We start from the raw sequence: 24,558 nt of genomic DNA, 5'->3' as shown, positions 1-24,558 counted from the left end.
AAGTTTAATCCAGACAAATGTGAGGTAATGCATTTTGGAAGGTCTAATGCAGGTGGGAAGTATAATGTAAACGAACGAACCCTTAGGAGTATTGAAGGGCAGAGAGATCTGGGCGTACAGATCCACAGGTCACTGGAAAGTGGCAACGCAGGTGGATAAGGTAGTCAAGAAGGCATATGGTATGCTTGACTTCATCGGTCGTGGCATGGAGTATAAAAAATGGCAAGCCATGCTGCAGCTGTACTGAACTTTAGATAGGCCTCACTTAGAATATTGCGTGCAATTCTGGTCACCACAATACCAGAAGGACGTGGAGGCATTGGTGATGGTACAGAAGAGGTTTGCCAGGATGTTGGCTGGCCTGCAGGGCATTAGCTATGAAGGGAGGTTGGATGAACTCGGATTGTTTTCACTGGAACGACGGAGGTGGAGGGGTGACAAGATAGAGTTTTACAAAGTTATGAATGGCATGGACTGAGTGGAAATTAAGAAGATTTTTCCCAGGATGGAAGAGTCAGTTACTAGGGGCCATAGTTTTAAGGTGAGAGGGGCAAAGTTTAGAGGGGATGTGCGAGGCAACTTCTTTACACAGAGGGTGGTGAGTGCCTGGAACCTGCTGCCGGGGGAGGTTGTGGAAGCAGTTATGATAGCGACGTTTAAGAGGCATCTTGACAAATACATGAATAGGATGGGAATAGAGGGATACGGTTGCCGGAAGTGCTGGAGGTTTTAGTTGAGGCAGCTTCTCTACAGGGGCTGGGAGCTGGGCAGTGCATAAACACTCCCTTTGTGTTTACCCTGTTATCTCCAGCTATTTCTCCCTCTCCCGCTCTCACTTCATTTTTCTGTGTTTCTATATATATATGTTTCGGCCTCATTATAGAAGCACAGAAACACTATTGACCTCCATCCCCTCTCCAGTAGAAGGATAGAGAGACAGCATCCACATTCCAGTCACTGCAAATCTGAATTCAAATGGCCCCCTCAGGTGCTACATTTCACTGTCGAATTCAGACCAGAGCCTAAAGCATTATTCGGGAATGATAACAAACCTTTAGAAAACTTCGCATTTTGGCCATTTAATTGCTGAGTAACAGAAGCATTTGCCAATTAATTATTAATTTTAAAGTGGTCATCACTGTTGCAATGTTGGAAACACTGCAGGCCATTTGTGCACAGCAAGATTCCACAAGCAGCGGTGTGATAAAAGGCAGATACACCTCCTCTTCCCCTCTGATTCCCTTCGTGTTTCCCTCACTCTCCTGCGTCGCTCTCCCTCCTGCTACTCTCATTCAGTGGGAAAGATGGAGAGATAGAGAGACAGGGAAATCCACTTTCAGATCTTATTCAAATGGCTGCTGCACATTTCATTTAACCCACAGATTCACGGCACTGCCAAAAACACCAGCATCATTCGGGAATTATACCAGCTTCAAGCACAGGACATTGATTCCAGGCCTTCAGGAGAGCTTTGCAGACAAGAATTCACTTCTGAAATATAGTCGCTCATACAATGCAAGGTATTCTGCTGACAAGCTGTGAACAGCAAGATTCTGCAGGCAGAAATGTCATATGATACAGATTACCTGTTTATTGATGTTAGTTGAGCGATCCCAGAGGCAGGAACATTCCTGCAGTGTTAAAATTTCAAACACCCCTCTCCCTGTCTTTCTTCTGCAACCCCCGCAACGCCCCCCCACCCATCCCCCCCCACCCACCACCACCACCACCACCCACCTCATCCACATCTGCTTCTTTTTCTTTCGATGTCGGATTTAGTCTTGATTGAAACGTCCTCTGAACTGTTTCTGTCATCGTTTCAAACAACCACATGTCACATTGTGGCTCCTATTGATTAATGGTTAAAATACAGAAAGTGCGGGGGAGAGCAAAGCAGAGGAAGTTGGAGAGAAAACAAAGAGAAATCCACACTCAGACCCTCATGAAGTTGAGTTTTAAAGTTTCCTCATTGTTGTCAGGCAGGAAATGCTGCAGAACACTGGATGCACAGCAATATCCTGCAAGTAGCGGTGTGATAAGATTCAGATTGTCCTTCGTCCCCCGATAGGGCACATTTCCCTCTTTATATTCCTTCCGGAAATATTTTTTTCCCAACAATCGGGTCCCACGAGTGATTATTTTTTTAAATCAGACCTTTAAGTCAGGTCATTGATGAAGCAGCTGAAGATGGTTGGGTCAAATATACTACCTTGAGGAAATCCTGCAGTGATGTCCTGGGACTGAGATGATTGACCTCCAACAACCACAACCATCTTCCTTTGTGTTCGGTATGAGTCAAACCAGCGGATTCCCACTGATCTCAATTTTACTCGGGCTCCTCGATGCCACACTCGGTCAAACGCTGCCTTGATGTAAGGTCACTCTCTCTTCCCAGTAGCAGACAGGAGTAAACGGTCCCTTTGACCCGTTGTGTACTGAACATGCTCTGTTTCTTCAAAGCCTGATACAGGACTGTTCATGGCCGATTAACATAGCCCATCAAACACTCCCAGAGCAGGTTCAGCACAGCTTAGGAACAGAGTACAGTTCCTTCAACATTCTCTCTCTGTCTTCCTCTCTCCGTCTCCCCCTCCTGCTATCCCTGGCACCATGAGAGAGACAGAGGCAGAGAGGGTTAGATATGCAGACAGAGGGAGGGCTGTGAGAGGACCAAGGTTGGAGAGAGCGAGATTGTTGGGATGGATTGAAAGGGAGAATGTAAGATGTATTAATTTGATATAATCCTTCACTGCTGTGTGCACAATTATATAAGAGATAGGTACGGAGAGAGAAACATCAGGAGAGATCCAGAGGGAATATGCTCCATTTTTAGCATCCAGCAAGTTATTCCACTGCGGAAGCCGTCACATCCTTATGATATTGGTTGTAGACAATTAGAAATTTATGTCCCCGCTTATCGACCTCTTTGCTGAGGGAAATAGGTCCTTCTTATTCACTCTATCTAGGCCCCTCATAATTTTATACACCTCAACTCAATGAACAAAGAACAAAGAACAAATAGCAAAGAAAATTACAGCACAAGAACAGGCCCTTCGGCCCTCAAAGCCTGCGCCGATCCAGATCCTCTATCTAAACCAGTCGTCTATTTTCTAAGGGTCTGTATCTCTTTGCTTCCTGCCCATTCATGTATCTGTCTCGATACATCCGAAAAGACGCTATCGTGACCGCGTCTAACACCTCCACTGGCAAAACATTCCACGCACCCACCACCCTCTGTGGAAAGAACTTTCCACACATATCCCCCCTAAACTTTTCCCCTCTCACTTTGAACTCGTGACCCCGAGTGATTGAATCCCCCACTCTGGGAAAAAGCTTCTTGCTATCCATCCTGTCTATACCTCTCATGATTTTGTACACCTGAATCAGGTCCCCCCTGAACCTCCATCTTTCTATTGAAAATAATCCTAATCTACTCAACATCTCTTCATAGCTAGCGCCCTCCATACCAGGCAACAGCCTGGTGAACCTTAATATTCCCTCAGCCTCCTCCGTTCCAAAAAAACAACAACCCCAGCCTGTCTAATATTTCCTTTGGATTTCTTTGCAATTTTGGAACTCTCTTCTGCAAATAGGAATTCATGCAGACTTAATTGCTAATTTTTAAATCTGTGATTGATAGATTTTTGTCAATCAAAGGTATTAAAAGGTAACAGGGCAAAGGTGGGGTATATGGTATTAGTTAGATCACAGATCAGCCCTGATCTCACTGAATGCGGAATCAGGGTTGAGGGATTAAATTGCCTCCTCCTCTTCCTTTGTCCGATGTTAGATATCCTTCTTTCACTCTCAGTCACCCTGTCTGTCTGTGTCTCTATATTTCTCTCTCTCTCGCTCTCTCTCTCTCTCTCTTTGTTTCGGACAGTGGAGAGCGAGATTCACGCTGTATCCACCCGATGATGTTCCTACCATGGGAGCGGTCTCTGCTTCTGCTGCATTTTACCCGCTCTCACTTTGTACTGCACAAGACCATTTCTCTGTGTATAATACAATAGACCCTGTCTTTACTCTGTATCGAACCCCATGCTCTCCCTGCCCTGGGAATGTGTGATGGGACAGTGCAGAGGGAAATTTACTCTGTGTCTCACCCCACACTGTGCTTTTCTTTAGAGCGTTTAATAGGACAATGTTGAAAGAGTTTTACTCTGTATCCCTGGAATTTAGACGGTTAAGGGGTGATTTGATGAATGTTTTCAGAATAATAAGGGAAACTGACAGGGTAGAAAGAGAGAAACTATTCCCACTGGCTGCAGAATCGAGAACCTGTGCACATAGTCTCAAAATCATAAAATTGTCTTAAACCATTCTCTGTCTGTGTCGCCCTCTTTGTCTCCCTGTCTGTCTCTTTCTCCCTCCGTTCTCAGAACATCTGCGGATATCCACAAACATCAGTTAGCCATTTTAGGTCTGTTCACGGTGGCCATTTTATGTTACCACAACACTGTGACATTTATTACAGAGACTGATTCCTCACTAATGTAGTGTTAGTGCTTTAAACGTGACAGAGACACAGACATGGAAACACTGAGACACACAGAACCAGACAGGAGTGAATCATTCCCTTGTACCCATTGTGTACTGTATGTGTACAGGCGCTGACACTGTATTAAATTCATTCCCGGGATCTGGGCATCACTGACAAGACCAGCGTTTATTGCCAAATTTCCCTGAGAAGTTGGCGATGAACTGCTCCCTTCATCGACCCTCACAGTTACCCTCATAAAAAATTCACTCCAGCTAGTCTGACACGATCTCCACTTACCAAATCCATGCTAACTATGCCTGACTAATCTGCACCTTTCTAAATGACTATTAATACTGTTTAGCAGAGTTTATCCCAATCATTTGTCCTCCACTGATGTTAGGCTGAGTGGCCTGTAATTACTCAGTCTATCCCTTTCTCCCTTTTTAATTAATGGTACAACGTTTGCAGCCACCTCTTTCAACACTTTGGGATGCAAATAATCAGGTCCACGGGAGTTATTTACTTTGAGATCCCTTCATTGTCTAGTACCTTTTTTAAACTAATATTTATACCTTGCAGTTCCTCATTTACACTAGTTCCTTGATTATCCATTATTTCTGGGAGGTTTTTAGCATTTTCCTCTGTGAAGGCAAACACAAAGTATTTGTTCAGTTTCTCTGCCATTGTCCTATGATGATAGGCTGAGTAAATTGGATCTGTATTCTTTGGAGTTTAAAAGAATGAGAGGTGATCTCATTCCAACATATCAGATTCTAAAACACTCCGAGAGCAGGTTCAGCACAGCTTAGGAACAGAGGACAGTTCCTTAAACATTCTCTCACTGTCTTTCTCCCTCTGTCTCTCCCTCCTGCTATCTCTGGCACTAGGAGAGAGACAGAGGGAGAGAGGGTTAGATATGCAGACAGAGAGAGGGCTGCAGAGAGGGACAAGTTTGGAGAGAGAGAGAGATTGTTGGGGTGGATTGAAAGGGAGAATGTAAGATATATTAATTTGATGTAATCCTTCACTGCTGTGTGAACAAACATGTAACAGATAGGTATGGAGAGAGAAACATCAGGAGAGATCCAGAGGGAATATTCTCCATTTTGAACATCCATCAAGCTATTCCACTGTGGGAGCCATCATACCTTCAGGATATCGGTTGTGGAAATTTTGAAATCTATGGCCCCGCTTATGGACTTCTCTGCTAAGGGAAATATGTCCTTCCTATCCACTCTACCTAGGCCCCTCAAAACTTTATGCACCTCAACCCAATCTCCCCTGAGCTTCCTCTGGTACAAATTAAACAACCCCAGCCTGTTCAATCATTCCTTTGGATTTCTTTGCAATTTTGGAACTCTCTTCTGCAAATAGGGATTCATGCTGGCTTGATTGTTAATTTTTAAATCTGTGATTGATAGATTCTTGTTAACCAAAGGTATTAAGAGATAAGGGGGGCAAAGGCGGGGTATATGGTGTTAGTTAGATCACAGATCAGCCCTGATCTCATTGAACGCTGGAACAGGGTTGATGGGTTAAATTGCCTCCTCCTCTTCATCTGTCGCTTTGGTGTACGTGGTCTACCTGCGGGCATTTGATACAGAGCCGCACAGCAGACTTGTGAGCAAAATTACAGCTCGTTGAATAAATGGGACGGTAGCAACATGCATATAAAACTGGCTGAGTGACAGAAAACAGAGAATAATGATTCATGGATGTTTTTTCGGGCTGGAGGAAGGTTTGTAGTGGAGCTCCCCAGGGATCAGTGATGGGACCCTTGCTTTTCCTGATCTATATTATTGTCCTAGACCTTGGTGTAAAGGGCACAATTTCAAAATTTGCAGATGATACGAAACTTGGAAGCATTGTGAACTGTGAGGAGAATAGTGTAGAACTTCAAAAGGGCACAGACAAGTTGGTGGAATGGGCGGAGAAGTGGCAGATGAGGTTCAATGTGGAGAAATGTGAAGTGATTAATTTTGGTAGGAATAACATGGAGATACAATATAGAATAGAGGATACAATTCTAAAGGGGTTGCAGGAGAAGAGGGAACTGGGTATATATGTGCATAAGTCATTGAAGGTGTCAGGACAGTTTGAGAGAGTGGTTCATAAAGTATACAGTATCCTGGGCTTTATGAATATGGGCATAGATTACAAGAGCAAGGAAGTTATGTTGAACTTGTATAATACACTAGTTTGGGTTGTCACCAGAGAGGATTGGAAAATGATGGTCAGAGCCTCCTCTATTTCCTCCCTTGCTCCTCTTAACAATCTGGTGAATTATCAGCTTTCAAAGATGTTAAACCCCTTAATATTTCCTCTCAATATGTTTATCCTCCCCTCTTTTGTGAAGACAGATGCAATGCATTCATTCTGAACCATGCCCACATCTTCCACCTCCACAGGCAGGAAGAAGGAGGAGAGGAAATCTAAACTAAAGAATACAATTCTAACAGGGGGTGCAGAAACAGACAGATCTGAGGGGTATTTGTGAACCAATCACTGAACGTGGCAGGGTAGGACACCACACTTTTGATCACAGCACCACTTCTGGACACCGCACTTTAGGAAGGATGTGGGGTCATTAGAGAGGCTGCAGATAAGATTCACGAGCAAGGTTCCAGGGATGAGGAACCTCAGTTACATGGATAGATTGGAGGATTTGGAATTGATCTTTGTGTCTCTCTGTCCTCCTCCCTCTGTCGCTCCCTCCTGCTATCTCTGACAATAGGAGAGAGACAGAGTGAGAGAGGGTTAGATATGCAGACAGAGAGAGTGCTGTGGAGAGGGACACGGTTGGAGAGAGGGAGATTGTTGGAGTGGATTGAAAGGGAGAATGTAAGATATATTAATTTGATATAATCCTTCACTGCTGTGTGCACAAACATGTAACAGATAGGTATGGAGAGAGAAACATCAGGAGAGATCCAGAGAGTATATATTCCATTTTAAACATCCAGCAAGCTAGTCCACTGTGGGAGCCATCATACCCTCATGATATTGGTTGTGGAAATTTTGAAATCTATATCCCCGCTTATGGACCTCTGTGCTAAGGGAAATAGCTACTTCCTATTCACTCTATTGAGGCGCCTCATAATTTTATACACCTTAACTCAATCTCCCCTCTGTATCCTCTGTTCCAGAGAAAACAATCCCTGCCTGTCCAATCATTTCTTTGGACTTCTTTGCAATTTTGTAACTCTCTTCTGCAAACAGCAATTCATGCTGGCTTCTTTGTTAACTTTTAAATCTGGGATTGATAGATTCGTGTCAACCAAAGATATTAAGAGATAAGGGGCAGAGGTGGGATATATAGTGTTAGTTAGATTACAGATCAGCCCTGATCACACTGAATGCTGGAACAGGGTTGAGGGGTTTCATTGCCTCCTCCTCTTCCTATGTCTGATGTTAAATATCCTTCTTCCACTCTCAGTCACCCTGTCTGTCTGTGTCTCTCTATTTCTCTCTTTCTGTCTCTCTCTCTGTCTGTTTCGGACAGCGTAGAGTGAGATTCACTCTGTATTCAACCCATGATGTCCCTGCCCTGGTAGTGTTGGATGGGACAGTGTAGAAGGAGCATTACTCGATATCTAATCCTTGCTGTACCTCTCTGGGGAATTTTGATGGGAGAGTGCAAACAGAGAGGTCTGGGAACAGGGTCCCCATGGGAAAGACTTAATGGTGCCTCCAAATTGACTAGTTAACAATATTAGTGCTCCATGGATGAAAGGGGCAGTGGCTGAGTGGATACGACGTTGGCTGAGAGAGTGGACAATGGTTGTTTCAGACTGGAGGGGGGTATACCGTGGAGGTTTATATTAGGACCACTGCTATTTTTGATGTCTCCTAATGACTTGAACTTGAGTGTACAGGGCATAATTTCAATGTTTGCCAATGTTTGTGTCATCTGCAATGGAAGAAACAGGGAAGGGACTAGTAGCAGACTTCAGGAGGATAGAGGCAGTCTGGTGAAATGGAACACACAAGAACACAAAACGCCGAACACAGGATTGGAAGAGAATAAATAGGCCAATATAAAGATCAGCAATAATAATGAACTGAATAGGGAGGAGATCGAGAGCAGGGAGATAGAATAGGGAGGCGAAGTGGGGACAGAACATGTCACAAACTGAGCTACCCTGTGACGTTGATATAATGTAACACATTGGCAGAGATCCTGTTCTGTTTGGTAAACGACCTTTTCAAGATAGAAAAATGTAAATTCCTCTCTCGTTGACATCTTGTACCAGAGACAGCCTCTCTATTATTTCCAAACTCAAAACAGTGCCAGATTATGAACAAATACTGTATTTCTCACTTAACCCTTTCTACCTGTTGGACTCTGCAGATTATGCAGCAACACACAGCACCAGTTCCAGCTTCTGTGCTTGCTGCGGCACGGAGTTCTCTCCTTCTTCTCTTGCTGTGTTTTCTTGACTGTATTCTATCTTCTGCTTCTAAGTGCAAAGGATGTTCTGTTACCCCTCTCTAAGTGTGTTGACGATATGCTGTAACACCCTTTCTTTTATCCTTCTTGTGGTGCAAGGATGTAACCATATTAGTTGTGAATTGTTCCAAGTGCCCTAATTGGTCCAGGTCGACATCATTGTTTGACACGAGTTAGTTAATGGTTTAATCTACACACATTACAGGCGCTTCCTGTTTCTTTCTATTTTATTAAGGAGCCTAAAGGTTACATTTTCGTTGATGCCAGCCATTTTTTTAATTCTGCAGTTTCACGTTTATCTCATCTCACTCCCTGCAAAGGGTGTTGGTGTCTTCGACCCATCTCTCCCATTGTTCTTACACAAAGGTTTAAACAGAGTATAGCCGTGAAAAACCATTGTATAATTATGCAAGCATCAGCTCAAACAGACTTCAATATATTGATGTACAAAGCATATAATCAGTCCCATTATAAATAAAAACAAGGAATGCTGGAACCACTCAGCAGGACTGGCAGCATCTGTGGAAAGCGAAGCAGAGTTAACGTTTCAGGTCAGTAACCCTTCTTTGGAACTGACAAATATTAGAAATGTCACAGGTTATAAGCAAGTGAGGTGGGGGTGGGGCAAGAGATAACAAAGGAGAAGGTGGAGATTGAACAAGGCCACATAGCTGACCAAAAGGTCATGGAGCAAAGGCAAACAATATGTTAATGGTGTGTTGAAAGACAAAGCATTAGTACAGATCAGGTTTTAACGGACTGAATATTAAACAGCAGCAGGTGCAAACATGAAAAAAAACACAGTGGTTAAGCAAATGGAACAAACTAAGATGAAATTAAATAAATGATTGTAAAAAATGTAAAAAATAAAAAAATAAAAAATAACTAAAAATGAAAGTAAAGTGGGGGGCTGTCATGCTCTGAAATTATTGAACTCAATGTTCAGTCCGGCAGGCTGTACAGTGCCTAATCGGTAGATGAGATGCTGTTCCTCGAACTTGTGGTTGATGTTCACTGGAACACTGCAGCAATCCCAGGACAGAGATGTGAGCATGAGAGCAGGGGGGAGTGTTGAAATGGCAAGCAACCGGAAGCTCAGGGTCCTGCTTGCGGGCTGAGCGGAAGTGGTCCGCAAAGCAGTCACCCAGTCTGCGTTTGGTCTCCCCAATGTAGAGGAGACTACATTGAAAGAAGTACAAGTAAATCGCTGGTTCACCTGAAAGGAGTGTTTGGGGCCTGGGATAGTGAAGAGAGAGGAGGTAAATGGGCAGGTATTACACCTCCTGCAATTGCAGGGGAAGGTTCCATGGGACGGGGACGAGGTGGTGGGGGTAATGGAGGAGTGGACCAGGGTGCCGCGGAGGTCCTCTCTGTGTTATCTAAGCAAGTTCTCCATACAGCAATATGGATTGGGGGGCGGGGGACATTTGATGGAGGTGTTCATGAGTTGAACAAGGATAACCTGTTCCCATTAGCTGATGGTACAAGGACTAGGAAACACAGCTTGATGGTTTTTGGAAAGAGATGCAGGGGAATGTGAGGAAGAACTTATTTTTTACCTGTTGGAACTCCCTGTCCACAAGTGTGGTGGAAAAAGAGCTAATCAATGATTTCAATAGGAGATTGGATAAACACTTGAAGGAAACAAACTTGTTACAGGGCGACGCTGATCAATCAGGGGAGTGAGTCTGATTGGATGATGAGAATACTTTGTCATCTTCCATTCAGTAAAGACTTTGACATTTTTCGTTTGTACGAAATGAGGCAAAGTTGCAGAATTGGGGCTGACTTCAGATGGGGCATTGCAATGGCCAAGAATCGAACCCGGGTCAGCTGCTCGGAAGACAGCTATGCCCACTACTAACCACCATCGCTTGCGTTAGGGGACTGCTCACTCTTCATTTGTAGAGCATACACACCGGAAGTGTTTGGACCTGTAATGTAATTGATGAAATACTTAGCAACCATTTCAATCTGCATCGAAACAGCACGTTCATACGCCCATTAGAGGATGGGTTCATAGAATAGTGACAGCACTGCTAGCGGCCATAGGGCCCGTCCTACAGGGTAGTTTTCACACTCACACACTGCAGTCTAACAGATACACAGTGATACCTACATTTAATTAGGAGGAGTGGTCAGGTGTTGTGTCAGAGCCTCTCATCCATATCCATAATGCAATATACAAACATAGTCTCACACTTTAGAAACTGACAGATAGAGAACAAACCTGAGACTCACATACCAAATACATATCGAAGAAAATACATATTTGCCTAACAGCAGCTAACTGGTACAGGATAAAACACACACTCACAACGCAGAAGCTGGCAGGTACAGAACAAATAATATATTTACATACAAGAAACTTTCAAGTACACAGTAAAACCCACAATCACAGACCAGAGACTGCCAGAGACAGATTGAAACCCACACTCACAGAATCACAGATATGTGAAAGCACAAAAGGACACAATTTGACCTGTCGTGTCTGTGCTGGATCTCTGAAGGAGACATTTACCTAGTGTCAGTTTATTGCCTTTTCCCCATAGACCTGCACATTGTTCATTTTCAGATAACAATTCAATTCCCTCTTGCATGCCTGATTGAACCTCCCTCGACTGCACATTCAGGCAGTGCGTTCCAGATTATCACCAGTTGCATTGGAAAAAGTTTTTCCCCCTCCTGCCACCGTTTCTTTCTGTGCCAATTACCTTAAATATGTGCTATCTTGTGCTCAATCCTTCCAACAATTTGAATTTTTTTTTCCTTCTCCTTATCTGCCCGATCCAGGCCCTCATGACGTTGAATAACTCGATCAAACGTCTTCTCAAACTCCTCTTCTCCAGTATTTGCAATTCTCCAGTCCTCAGGCACCACCCCCGAGTCAAAAGGAGACTGGAAAATTTGGACCAGTGCCTCTGCAATTTCCAATCACACTTCCTTCAGTATTCTTGGATGCATCTCATCCAGTCTTGGTGCCATATTAACTTTCAGTACAGCAAGCCTATCCAGTATCTCCTCCTTATCAACTTGAAACATTTCTAGTGTCTAAATTACAGTCCCGTCCAGCATTGCCTGGGTTGCATATTTTTCCTTCGTAAAGGCAGATACAAAGTATCAATTTAATATTTCAGCCATGTTCCCTTCCTCCATGCATCCACCGCCCTTTTTCCATAATTAGCTCAATCACAACATTTAACAATCTTACTATTTAATGCCTATAAATTAAATTTACTTTTAAGTTATCTGTCTGACCCTTTTCCATCTTTGCTTCTTTTATTTATTTGTTCACTTCCCCTCTAAACCTGCTAAATACCAGAAACTGACAGACATATTGATACATGAGAGCAGTAGTTCCCATTATTAGTCCTATTCATAGAGTTACACAGCACAGAAACAGGCCCATTGGCGCATCATGACTGCACCAGCCATCAAACATCTATCTATTCTAATCAAATTTTCCAACACTTGGCCCAAAACCTTGTATGCTATGGCGTTCCAAGTGCTCATCTAAATACTTCTTAAATGTTGTATGGGTTCCTACCTCTACCACCCCTTGAGGCAGTGTGCTCCAGATTCCAGCCACCCTCTGGGTAAAAATAAAATCCTCAAATCCCCTCCATACCTCCTGCCCCTTCCCTTAAATCTATGTCCCCATTTATTGAAAACTCCACTGAGGAAAAACGTTTCTTCCTATCTATATTACCCATCTCCTTCATAATTATGTACAATCAGGTCCTCAATCAGGTCTTCCCTCCGCCTTCTTTGCTCTAAGGAAAACAACCCGAACCTATCCAGTCTCTCTTCATAGCTGAAATGTTCCAGCCCAGGCAACATCCTGGCGAATCTCCTCTGTACCCTCTTCAGTGCAATCACATCCTTCCCAGAGTGTGGTGACCAGAACTGTACACAGTACCCCAGCTGTGGCCTAACTAGCGTTTTATGCAGCTCCATCATAGCCTCCCTGCTCTTATATTCTATGCCTTGGCTAATAAAGGCACGTATCCAATATGCCTTCCTAGCCACCTTATCAACCTATGCTGTTGCCGTCAGTGATCCATGGACAAAAACAACAAGGTTCCTCTGACCCACTGTACTTCATAGAGTCCTACCATCCATTGTATATTTCTTTGCGTTGTTAGTCCTCCCAAAATTCACCTCACACTTTTCAGGATTAAATTCCATTTGCCACTGCTCCACCCATCTTACTAGCCCCTCTATATAGTCCTGTAATCTAAGGCTTTCCTCCTCACTATTTACCGCACCACCAAATTTCGTGTCATCAGTGAACGTACTGACCATACCTCCTATATTCCCGTCTAAATGATTAATGTACTCTGCAAACAGCAAGGATCTGAGCACCGATCCCCGTGGTACACCACCGGTCACAGGCATCCAATTGCGGGAACAACCCTCGACATCATACCCTGCCCCCTGCTAGTAAGCCAATGTTTGATCCAATTTGCCAAATTACCCAGTATCCAATGAGCTCTTACCTTCTTGATCAATCTCCCATTATTGCCCTTATCAAAAGCCTTAGTGAAGTCCGTGCAGACGACAACAACTTCATGATGCTCATCTGCACACCAATCACCTCCACGAAAAATTCAATCAAGTTAGTTCAACACGATCTCCCCCGACAAAGCCATTCTGACTATCCCTGATTATGCTCTGCCTCTCCAAGTGGATGTTAATCCTGTTCCTCAGATTTTTTTTCTAGTAGCTTGCCGACCACTGATGGTAGACTCACTGGACAGTAATCAGCTGGTTTATCCTGAATAATGGTACCACATTCGCTGTCCTCCAGTCCTCTGCTACCTCTTCTGTGACCAGAGAGGAATTGAAAATTTGTGTCTAAGCCCCTGCAATGTCCTCCCTTGCCTCGCATAACAGCCTGGGATACATCTTCTCTGGCCCTGGGGTTAATCCAATTTTAAGGTGCGGAAGGACTGAAGAAACCGGATTCAGCAAACGATATGGGCACTAACTTTATCCCAGTTGTAATACTGAAGATTCGAATCCAGACTAGCCCTGATCCTGGCCAAGCCTGGCCATCGCATCTACCCGAGAATGTGCAAAGTATGTCCTATCCACAAAAAGCAGGACAAATCCATTCAGGGAAATTATAGCCCCATCGGTTCACTAAGAATCATCAGCCAAGTGACCAAATATGCCATTGAGAGTGCTATCAAGTGACATTTACTCAGCAGTGATCTGCAAACTGATTCTCAGTTTGGTCCCGTCATGGTCACTGGTTCCTGACCTCATTACAGCCTTATTCCGAATGTACTGAACATCAGAGGTGAGGCGCAGGTGAGTGCCCTTGAAATGAAGAAGCATTTAACCGAGTATGACATCAAGCATCCCTATCTAAACTGAAGTCAATGAGAATCAGCGGGAAAACTCTCAACCGTTTGCAATCATACCTAGCAGAAAGGAACATGGTTGCAGTTGTTGGAAACCCATCATGTCATCAGTATAACATCACTTCCGAAGTTTCACAGTGTCGTGTGCTGGTCCGAACAATCTTCAGCTGCTTCATTAATGACCTTTCTCCATCATAATGTCAGAAGTGGGGATGTTCGCTGATTACTGCACAGTGTTAAGGGACCATCCACGACTCCTCAGTACTGAGGCAGTTTGTGCCCACAGGCAACAAGAAATGGACAACACTGAGGCTCTGGCTGATAAGTGACCAGTAATATTCTCGCCAAACAAGTGCCAGGCAATGACAATCTGCAACAGAAGATAATCTAACAATCTCTTCTTGAAATTCAACGGTATTACCATTAGTACACACCCAACATCAACATCCTGTTCTTACCATTGACCAGCTATGTAAAAACTATGGCTACATGAGCAGGTCATAGGCTGGGAATTTTGGACGAGTAACTCACCTCTTGACTTTCCAAAGACTATCCACCATCTACAAGGCACAGCCATGAATGTGACGAAATACACTCCGCTTGCCCAGATGAGTGCAGCGGTAAAAATAGTCAGGACACGCGAAACCATCTGAGATGAAGCAGCCCGCTTGATTGGCACCCTACCCACCAATTTTTACATTCAATTCCTCCACCACTGCGCAGAACGGCAACAGTATGTCGTATCTACAAGATGCACTGTAGCAACTCTCCAACATTCTTTTTACAGCAGCTTCCAAATCCGCCGCCGCTGAAAATTTGGAAGGACAAGGGCTGAGATGCACGGGAACGTGGCAAGGTTTAGAGCATTTTCCTGACTTACTTTTATGAATAACTTTGTAATATCTATTATACAAGAACTGAAATGTCAAGGCTGGATTGCAAAGCATGACGGTCGTCTTCGCAGAGATAAGCAAAATATAATGTTGAGAGATGCGTCCAAGTAGCCTAAAAGGGAAATGGATAGTCATGCAGCTGGTGGAGTGCCCACATTCTGGGGGCTATGGATCTTGCTCTGTTTTAGGTTTGTGAAAAATAAGGACAGCTAAACTAATAAGGCTAATTATATGCGATGTACATTCATATATTGAAGTCTGTTTGAGCTAATGCCTGCTTTATTATTATTTTTTTGTTTCAAGCCTTTGTTTAAGAACAGTGGGAGAGACGGGACGAAGACCTCAGCACCACTTGACACGGCGGTGATGAGATAAATGTGATACCGCAGAATTGCAAAAATGATTGCTTTCAACAATAATGTAACCTTTAGGATCCTAGCTATCACAGAAACAAACAGGAAATACCTGCAAAGTGTGTAGATTAAATCATTAACGAACTAGATTGTAACAATGATGTCACTCTGGACCAATTTGGATACTTGGAACAATTCAGAACCTAATATGGTAAGATTCTAGCACACCAAAAAGTATTTAAAAAGGTGTTATGGGACAATTCCGACACTCTTACAGAGGGGTCAACAGAACATTGTTGGCACACTTAGCAAGAAAATATAGATCACGGTCAACACAACAAAGCAGGAGGAGACGAAGTAGAGAAGTCCGTAGCCCAGCAAGCTCAGAAGCAAGAACCGCTGCGGTGTGTTCTGCATACGTAATTACCTTTGTTAAGTATTAACTTTGTATATTTCAGTTAAGCCTAATAAAACCTGACTTGATCACAGAACTTGAGTCTGTACCCTGTAGGTCCATCTTGGTCAAGAATCCCAAGGTGAGACGGCTTGTATATTTTCTGTCTCAACTCTATCCAGGTAGCACCTATCTGAAATTTACAGCACTACCACGTGCAAGCTCCCCTCCAAGTCACACATCACCCTGACTTGCAACTATATCGTTGTTCCCTCACTATCGCTGCGTCCAAAACCTACCACCAGCGATGCTCACATCTCACGAAGAATAAAAACATCATATCTGCAGATGGAAGCTCCAATGAAAGGCATGCACACGAGGAAGAACAGTGGTCTAGGATTGATCTGTGTAGTAAGTCTTAATAGGTAACGGTGCTGCTGTGATAAGCTGAGCGAAAGCCATTGCTGAAGAGTCTCTGACTCCGATCAGAGAGGTAAACCTGGAAACAAGCAACTGAAGCGGCTAGTGATGGCAGAACAAGGAGGTGAATGGTTCGAGCAGGAGGGGGGAGATCATGGAGATTACAACTGCTTGATTGAGACCTTCAGTGGAAGAGGCCAGCCATGTTATGAGGTTGGACGTGGAGGATGGAAAGGCTATAAGTTCAAAAGCTCATGTTTGGGATCACTATGGTTAAGTGGTTACAAAAACTCTTCCGTATGAAACATCAGCCAGGAAGAGGGATGCAATCGCTGGCAATATTATACTGGTTAATAACACGATTGCGGTTTCAGCCTTTCCAATTACTAATTGCTGGGTTTACACCTCATGCAAAATACGACTACTGCAGTCTTAAAGGATAGTGGCAAAGAATGGGCAAGTGAGATGGTGACAACCTGAAACTGGGTTTTGTCAGCTCACTTGTACAAATTAACCTGATACCTCTGGTTGATGTCACCAGAGGGCAACATGTGGGTGAGGAAGAGCAGAGAGCTAGAATGGAATGTTCAGGTATTCCATAGTTAATCTGCAATGCAGCGTAGAGAAGCCATTACTGGAGTTGCTCTGCCTACAATCAGATAGGAGAGGCTGGAACCAGAACAAGGTGGTGCCGCTGAAATACGCAATTTCTAGAGGTTTGCAGAACTCAAGAATTAGTTTTCTTTATGTTTGGAGGAGATCGTGGAGATTGGAAGGAGTGAGGCCAGTGAGGGATTTAAACCCATGGATATGATTTTAAAATTTAAGGGTATTGATGTGATTAAGAGTTAATGAGTCTGATTGAAGGTGAGTGTGGCGGCTGAGCGGTGTTTGGTGAGGGTTGGGCATGGAAAGCAGAGTTTTTCATGGGTTGACACTGATGGAAGGTGTGACTGTCTCAGTGTGAACTGGAGGAGTCAAGTCAGGAGGTGACACATTTGTAATTTTACTGGAGCCTTTGACCATTGAGGAATAAACAGGCAAACATCTGCATCAAAACAACGGAGGGAGGGATGCCAATGGCGTAATGCCATTCTCCGTCCCCTAATATCAAGCACACTAATTTCTAGACTGCAATCCTGAACATGTACTTCAATAGTCCTTTGTCAAAGAGTGAAACTTCGTACTTTGACTCGGAAATTGCACAGAATAAGTAAAACGGATCTGCTTGTGACTTTGCATTGAGTGAATATTGCGAAACAATCGGTAATATAATGAATGGACAGGACTGAGCACGGTCACTTATATGAGAACTGCAAAGGAGGTCACTTGTTATTATTGCATCGTTTCTGCAGCTTACAGCTTTCAACATTATTCCCAACAGAGGTCTAATTATGTTCATACCCTATTTTTGTGATTTTCCACCAAGTTATTTACTTTGGAGTCAACGCTGATGATGTAATCTCTTCGTTCAAATGACTGTAAGTAATAACAATGATCAGGGATATAACCGTGCCAGTGGACGATTATTGCCTGTATAAATCAGGGTTCATTTGAAAGCAGTAGCTTCGAGTGCATGCTGGAGCTGCTGTTTTCAGTACAAACAAATGTTACAGCTTCTCATAAAATGGGAACTTCTGCTATTATTCTGATAGAACACTGTTACTATCCTCTTCTTGCTGTAGTTGGAGTACCTGGTAAGATTTTATCTTAGCTATTAATGATATAAATCAGTGTTAACTGTACACTTGGCAATATTTCAGTCGCTGCATTTCTTTTAATCGACTGCCAGTTTTGTTCTGTCGGTTGAATGAGGGACTAACTCAAGCCTCTGTACTTCCTGTCCTCTAATTGCTGCATTGTATATTAAATGATCCTTGTGTACCCAAACCTAAAAATGTAAATGGATGAATCTCTCTACTGGAAATACTGGATCCAGTTAACGGGCCTAGCAGCATGTATCGGGCCATCAGGATAATAGCATTTTCATGTTCAGGAATCGACCATTCTGAAATATTTATTTACAAATGTATTTTCAATGATTGATTGGGAGAAATAGCTAGGTTTCAGTGTCAGAAGGAGGAAGCACTATGTCCTCTCTCCCCAATAACAGGGTTCACTTTAACTGGGAGTTCGATGTATTTATGGGTTACTCCAGCTGTGACACATGATTCGATTGTGTGTGTGTGTCTGTGTGTGTGTGTCTGATGCAACTCCGGAGATCTAGCTACTGAAATGAGTTTGTTGTTGTCTGTTGTATATTTAATTCTCGGATTCAATGAGTGTTAATTCACTGATTGCTGTTGGATGTCATTATGAAACAAAATGTTTTGATATTATGTTCCATCATTTTACATAGAAATCATAGAATCATACAATGGTTGCAGCTCAGAAGGAGATCATGTCGCTTGTTGTACCTGTTTTTGTTCCTGCATAAGGAAAGAAGCTAATCGATTCCCCTGCCCGTTTTTCTTGGCCATGCGTTTTTTTTCTCTTCTCCTGCTTATCCAATTTCATCTGAAAGCAATGGTTAAATCTATCTCCCCATACTCTCAGCCAATGTATTCCGGATTTTAACCACTCACTGCAAAAACGAAAAAAACGTAATACCACTTGTCGCTGTTGTGTTTTTTTTTTGCCTTGCATCTAACATCGGTCTCTTCAAGTTCATGGGCCTTCCACAAATGGGCATGCTTCATTTCTTTCTACTCTGTCCAGACCTATCATGATTTTCAATACCTCGATCCAATCATCTAACCTGTTCTCGAAGGAGAGCAATCACAGATTTTCCGATCTACCGACGTAACGGAGGTCCCTCATCCCTGGAAACATTCTTGTAAATCTTTGCTGCACCCTGTCTCATGCCTTTACATCCTTCTTAAAGTCTGATTCCATGGCAATATTCCGGTTGAGGCCGAATCAGTATTTCATAAAGATTCATGATAGGTCCTCCCTTTTGTACTGAATGGCTCTATTTATAAAGGCCAGGACAGGATAAGCCATTTTAATCAGTTCCTCAATCTACCCTACCGCCTTCAACTACATGTGCACCTATACCTCAAGGTCCATTTTCTCCTGCACCACGTTTAAGATTTTCTCCCTTATTTTATATTGATTCTCCTCGTTCTTTTTTGCAAAAATGTATCATTTCATACCCCTGTGCATTAAATTTCGTTTGCTACAAGTCTGTGCTCTCCAGCAGCCTGTCTATGTCATTTTTGAAGTCTAAAACTATCCTCTTCACAGTTCACAATACTTCCAGCTTTTGTGACATATATAAATCCACTATTTAACTTCCCCTAGTCTGAAAAATAACCTTTCACCAGCTTTCTCTGCTTCCTGTCACTCAGCCAACTTCATATCAATATCGCCACTGTCCCTTATATTCAATAGGCTTCAATTTTGCTGGCAAGCGTATCATGTGGCACTTTATCAAATGCCTTTTCGAAGTCCATGTACACCACATTATCCACATTACCCTCTATATTCTTGTCCATAATCTCACCAAGATAACTCAATCAAATTAGATAAACAAGATTTGCAATTAACAAATTCGTGCTGGATTCCTTACTCAATCAAAACTGGTCCAAGAAACTTAATGTGCCAAACTATCATTTATATTCAACATTCCGATCACAGAGGGTAAACTGACTGCTCAGCATTTGTTCGGTGTACCCTTACACTCTTTTTGAACAAGGGCGTTACATTTTCAGTTCTCCAGTTCTCTGGCACCACTAAGACATCAAAGGACCAGGTGCTGGAAAATGGGATTAGAAAAGATAGGCTTGATGGCCAACGCAGACACAGTAGGCCCAAGGGCCTGTTTCTATCCTGTATAGCATTATCGTTCTATGACTGTAGTATGACTTCGAGCATCTTCTTTCTTTTATAAATACAGATCAAGTTACTCATTTATTATCTCACCACGTCGTCAGCATCGATCAGTACTTCTTCATTTTCTTCTCAACCTGCCCTCATTTTAATGCCACTCTATTATTTATATAGCCAGAGACGATTTGTGTTTCTTTTTTTAAGTCAGTCTCTTCTCACACTCTGTCTATACGTCTCGTATTTCCTTTACTGAAGAGAGTGTTTTTCCATTTTGAAATATTTTATGATCCGTTTTAATTGTACAAAAGATAACATCTGAATTAAAAATAACTGACATCGTGTAAACAACGTCTTATATAATGGACGTCGCAGAGAAGAAAATGGATAAAGTTAGAAATAACAGACCGAAAAATGGAGCAAATCGTGGATAGAAAATAAGCGGACGGAATGGGAGAAATGTACAGACAGAAAGGGAGAGGGAAAGGCATACAAGAGTAGAGAAAAATGAGAAAAAGAGAGATAGGAGGAACAGCCACAAACAAGGGAGAAGCAACCAGAAGAGAAAGGGCCACAGGGACAAAAAGAGAGTTTGGCAAAAAATATGGATCTACATTGAGATGCAAAGAGAGCAACGCAATGGGTAACATAGAAAACAGCATTATATAGAGATTCATTGGAAGAAACGTGATGTATTGGGCTGGATTTTACCTTTGGTGGACGGGCATTCGCCAGCGACATTGAAGTCGGTGGCCAACTTGCTTCCGCATAGCCCAGGGATCCGTCGCACAATTTATGGGTCCCCGGGCTTTAGGTGTCAAGAGGCGAGACTTCCACCCACTTGAGGGAGGAGGTCCCGTGTTAGTGAGCTGCCGGCCAATCAATGGGCTGGCAGCTCTTAGTCCCAGCAACGCCACCGGGTGCGATAGCCACTGCTGGGACTGCAGCCCAGCTGAAGCCATGGATCCAGGATGGAAGGTAAGTAGCGAGATACCTCACCAAGGGTATCGGTTCTTTCTTGGTGAGGCTGGAGTGGACGTCTTGGGTCACGGAGGTGGGTTTTGAAGTGGGGGCGGCAATCAATTGGGCACCCTGTGCCTGATTGCTTTGGCAACCCCCGGGCCGAGGGATGGCCGACAGCTATCACTGGGCGTCATTTCACGCCCCCTTACGTCCACTGAACACGGGTAAAATACCCGTGGAGACGGGCGAGTGCATTTAAGTGGGATCTGAGTGGGATACATTCTCAGCTGCTGGGCAAAGTAAGGGTATAAATTGCAGCGGTGATGGTCACAATTTTCCAGTCCTTCATATATATAGAGGTGGTGCCAGAGGATTGCAAATTTTGAAATCTTGTTCAAAAATACGGAAAAGTCTAAACTGTCAATTGCAGAGGTTGGGTGGTGAGTAAGCTTTCAGAAACAAAAATACGATCATACAAATTAGGAGCAGGTGTGGCCACTCGACCCTTCGAGCCTCCTTGGCCATTCAGTAAGTTCATGGCTGCACCTAATTCTTCACATTTTCACCAACCCCAGATAACCTTTCACCCCCTTGCTTATCGGGAATCTATCTACCTCTGCCTTAAAAATAATCAAAAATTCGCCTTTTGAGGAAGAGATTTCGAAAGACACGGGACCCTTTGAGAGAGAAAAAACTCTCCTCATCTCTGACTTAAACAGTGACCCTAGTTAGAGATTCTCCCACAAGGTGAAACAGCCTTTCCACATCCAAACTGTCAAGACTCCTCAGGCTCTTATATGTTTCAATCAATTCGCCTCTTACTCTTCGAAACTCCAACCGATACAAATCTAGCCTGTCCAATGTTTCCTCATAAGACAGACAGCCCATTCCAGGTATTATTCTCATAAACCTTCTCCGTACTGCCTCCAAAGCATTTACATCCTTATATCCAGGAGAAAATCATTTGGACAAGGTTTGAAATGATAAATAAAAGCCTGCACGGATTTGTTAACTGCAAATCCATGCTGGACTAACCTGATTGAGGTTTTTGATTAGATAATATGTGACTTGAAGTGCGCACAGCACTTGTACATGGGTTTCCCGAATGTGTTGATATTAGGCCTTTTGGCAACATGAAAGCCATGAAATAAAATGAAAAATTAGCAGCATGACCACAAAATCATCGAAGGCACAGAAAACAGAATTGTGGCGAATGGTTATTTTTTGGATTTAAAGGAGGAATTCGATGGCGTTCTCCAGCGTTCCGTACTTGGACTACTGCTGTCTTGAATATACAACAAAGATTTTAAATGTGTGTGTGTGGTGGTGGTCGGGAAGGGGGGGGGGCGAAGGGTCAAAATCGAAATTTGTAAATGACATGGAAATTGTAAGCAGTGAGGAGGATAGTAATAGAATGATAGACTCAGAAATGGTTACAGCGCATAAGGAGGCCATTTAGTCCACCATGTCCATGCCAAGGCTCTGGAAAAGAAACTCACTAGGCCGACACAGCTGCTTTTTCACAGTCGCCCTGCAAGATTTTTTTGCTTCACATAATTATCCAAATCGTTTCCAAAATCAGCGATTGAATCTCCCTCCAATACCCTCTTCGGCACAGAAATCCTGATCCTAACAACACACTGCAAACAAAGGTTTTCCTTATGTCACCTTTCTTTCTTTTGCCCATCACCATAAACTAGTGTCGAATGGTTCTCGGACGTTCCACCAAGAGGAACACCTTATCCCGACCTATTCGTCCAGACTGGTCATGATTTAGAAAACGTTTCATATCTGCTCTTAATCTCCATTTCTTCAAGGAGAATAACCGCAGCATCTCGAATCTATTCAAGTAACTAAAGGTACTCATGACAGGAATCGTACCAAATGCACCCTCCCTTATGCCTTAACATTGCACAGCGGTGCAGTGTTTAGCACCGCAGCCTCACAGCTCCAGCGACCCGGGTTCAATTCTGGGTACTGCCTGTGTGTAGTTTGCAAGTTCTCCCTGTGTCTGCGTGGGTTTGCTCCGGGTGCTCCGGTTTCCTCCCACAAGCCAAAAGACTTTCAGGTTGGTAGATAAATTGGCCATTATAAATTGCCCCTAGTATAGGTAGTTGGTGGGGAAATATCGGGGCAGGTGGGGATGTGGTAGGAATATGGGATTAGTGCAGGGTTAGTATAAATGGCTGGTTGATGGTCGTCACAGACTCGGTGGGCCGAAGGGCCTGTTTCAGTGCTGTATCTCAAAACTAAACTAAACTAATAGGTGGCACCCAGAATTGGACGTAATACTCGAGTTGAGGCCAAATCATAATACTTCCAGTTCCGAAGAAGGGTCACTGACCCGAAACGTTAACTCTGCTTCTCTTTCCACAGATGCTGCCAGACCTGCTGAGTGAATCCAGCATTTCTTGTTTTTGTTTCAGATTTCCAGCATCCGCAGTATTTTGCTTTTATTTCATAATACTTCCATGTTCATCATACTTCCTTTACTTTTTCTACACCATGTCCTTTTCATAATCCCCAGAATCCTGTATGATTTATTGGCCGCTTTCTCAACTCTCCCTGACGCCTTCAATGATTTGTGTATGGATACACCGATGTACATCTGCTCCTGTGACGCCTTTGGAATGATAGACTATAAGAAGACATAGAGAGGCTGGTGGAATGGGTGGTCATATGGAAGATGAAATTTGGGTCAGAAAAGTGTGACCTGATTCATTTTGGTGGAATGAACAAGCGGAGACAATTCAAGTTAAATGCTGCGATTTTTTTCAGTGGTGCAAGAATAGAGAAAACTCGGCGTCACTGTGTACAAATTGTTGAAGTCGGCAGTTCAGATTAACAAAGCAGGTAACAAATACACATGGTATCCTGGGCTTTTAACAGAAAGGCATATATTGCTATAGCTAGAAAGTAATGCTAATCATTGATAAGACACCTGGAATATTGTGTCTCTATGGTCAGGTGAGAAGAAGTCAAAGGGCTTCCTTTTTTCCCTCTCCTTGTTTGACTACAACAGTTTTAATTATTTCTTACAGTCGATGTTTTGACCAATACCGTAGGCGTTTTATTACTTAACTGCTATGATCATAACAACGTACAATCTGGCAGGCTTTCTTGAGTTAACAAAGAAAGAGGTTAACTTTATAGCACCTAAACAGAACTAAGCAAATAATACACATCACATCAACGTTCACTCACAGACACACACACGCACTCATGCAGTCAAATATTCCTAGAGTCATAGAGAGACGCAGCACTGAAACAGGCCCTTAACCCCCCAAGTCTGTGCCGAACAACAACCACCCATTTATACTAATCCTGCACCCACTCTGGAGGTTTACACACAGAGAAATAGGTTACAGAATGGGAAAAGTTAGATTGCCTGAGTTGGAGTGCAGA

This window comes from Heterodontus francisci, chromosome 39, assembly GCF_036365525.1.
Source record: "Heterodontus francisci isolate sHetFra1 chromosome 39, sHetFra1.hap1, whole genome shotgun sequence".
NCBI classification, from domain to species: domain Eukaryota; kingdom Metazoa; phylum Chordata; class Chondrichthyes; order Heterodontiformes; family Heterodontidae; genus Heterodontus; species Heterodontus francisci.
Note: the sequence above shows the minus strand (reverse complement) of the source record.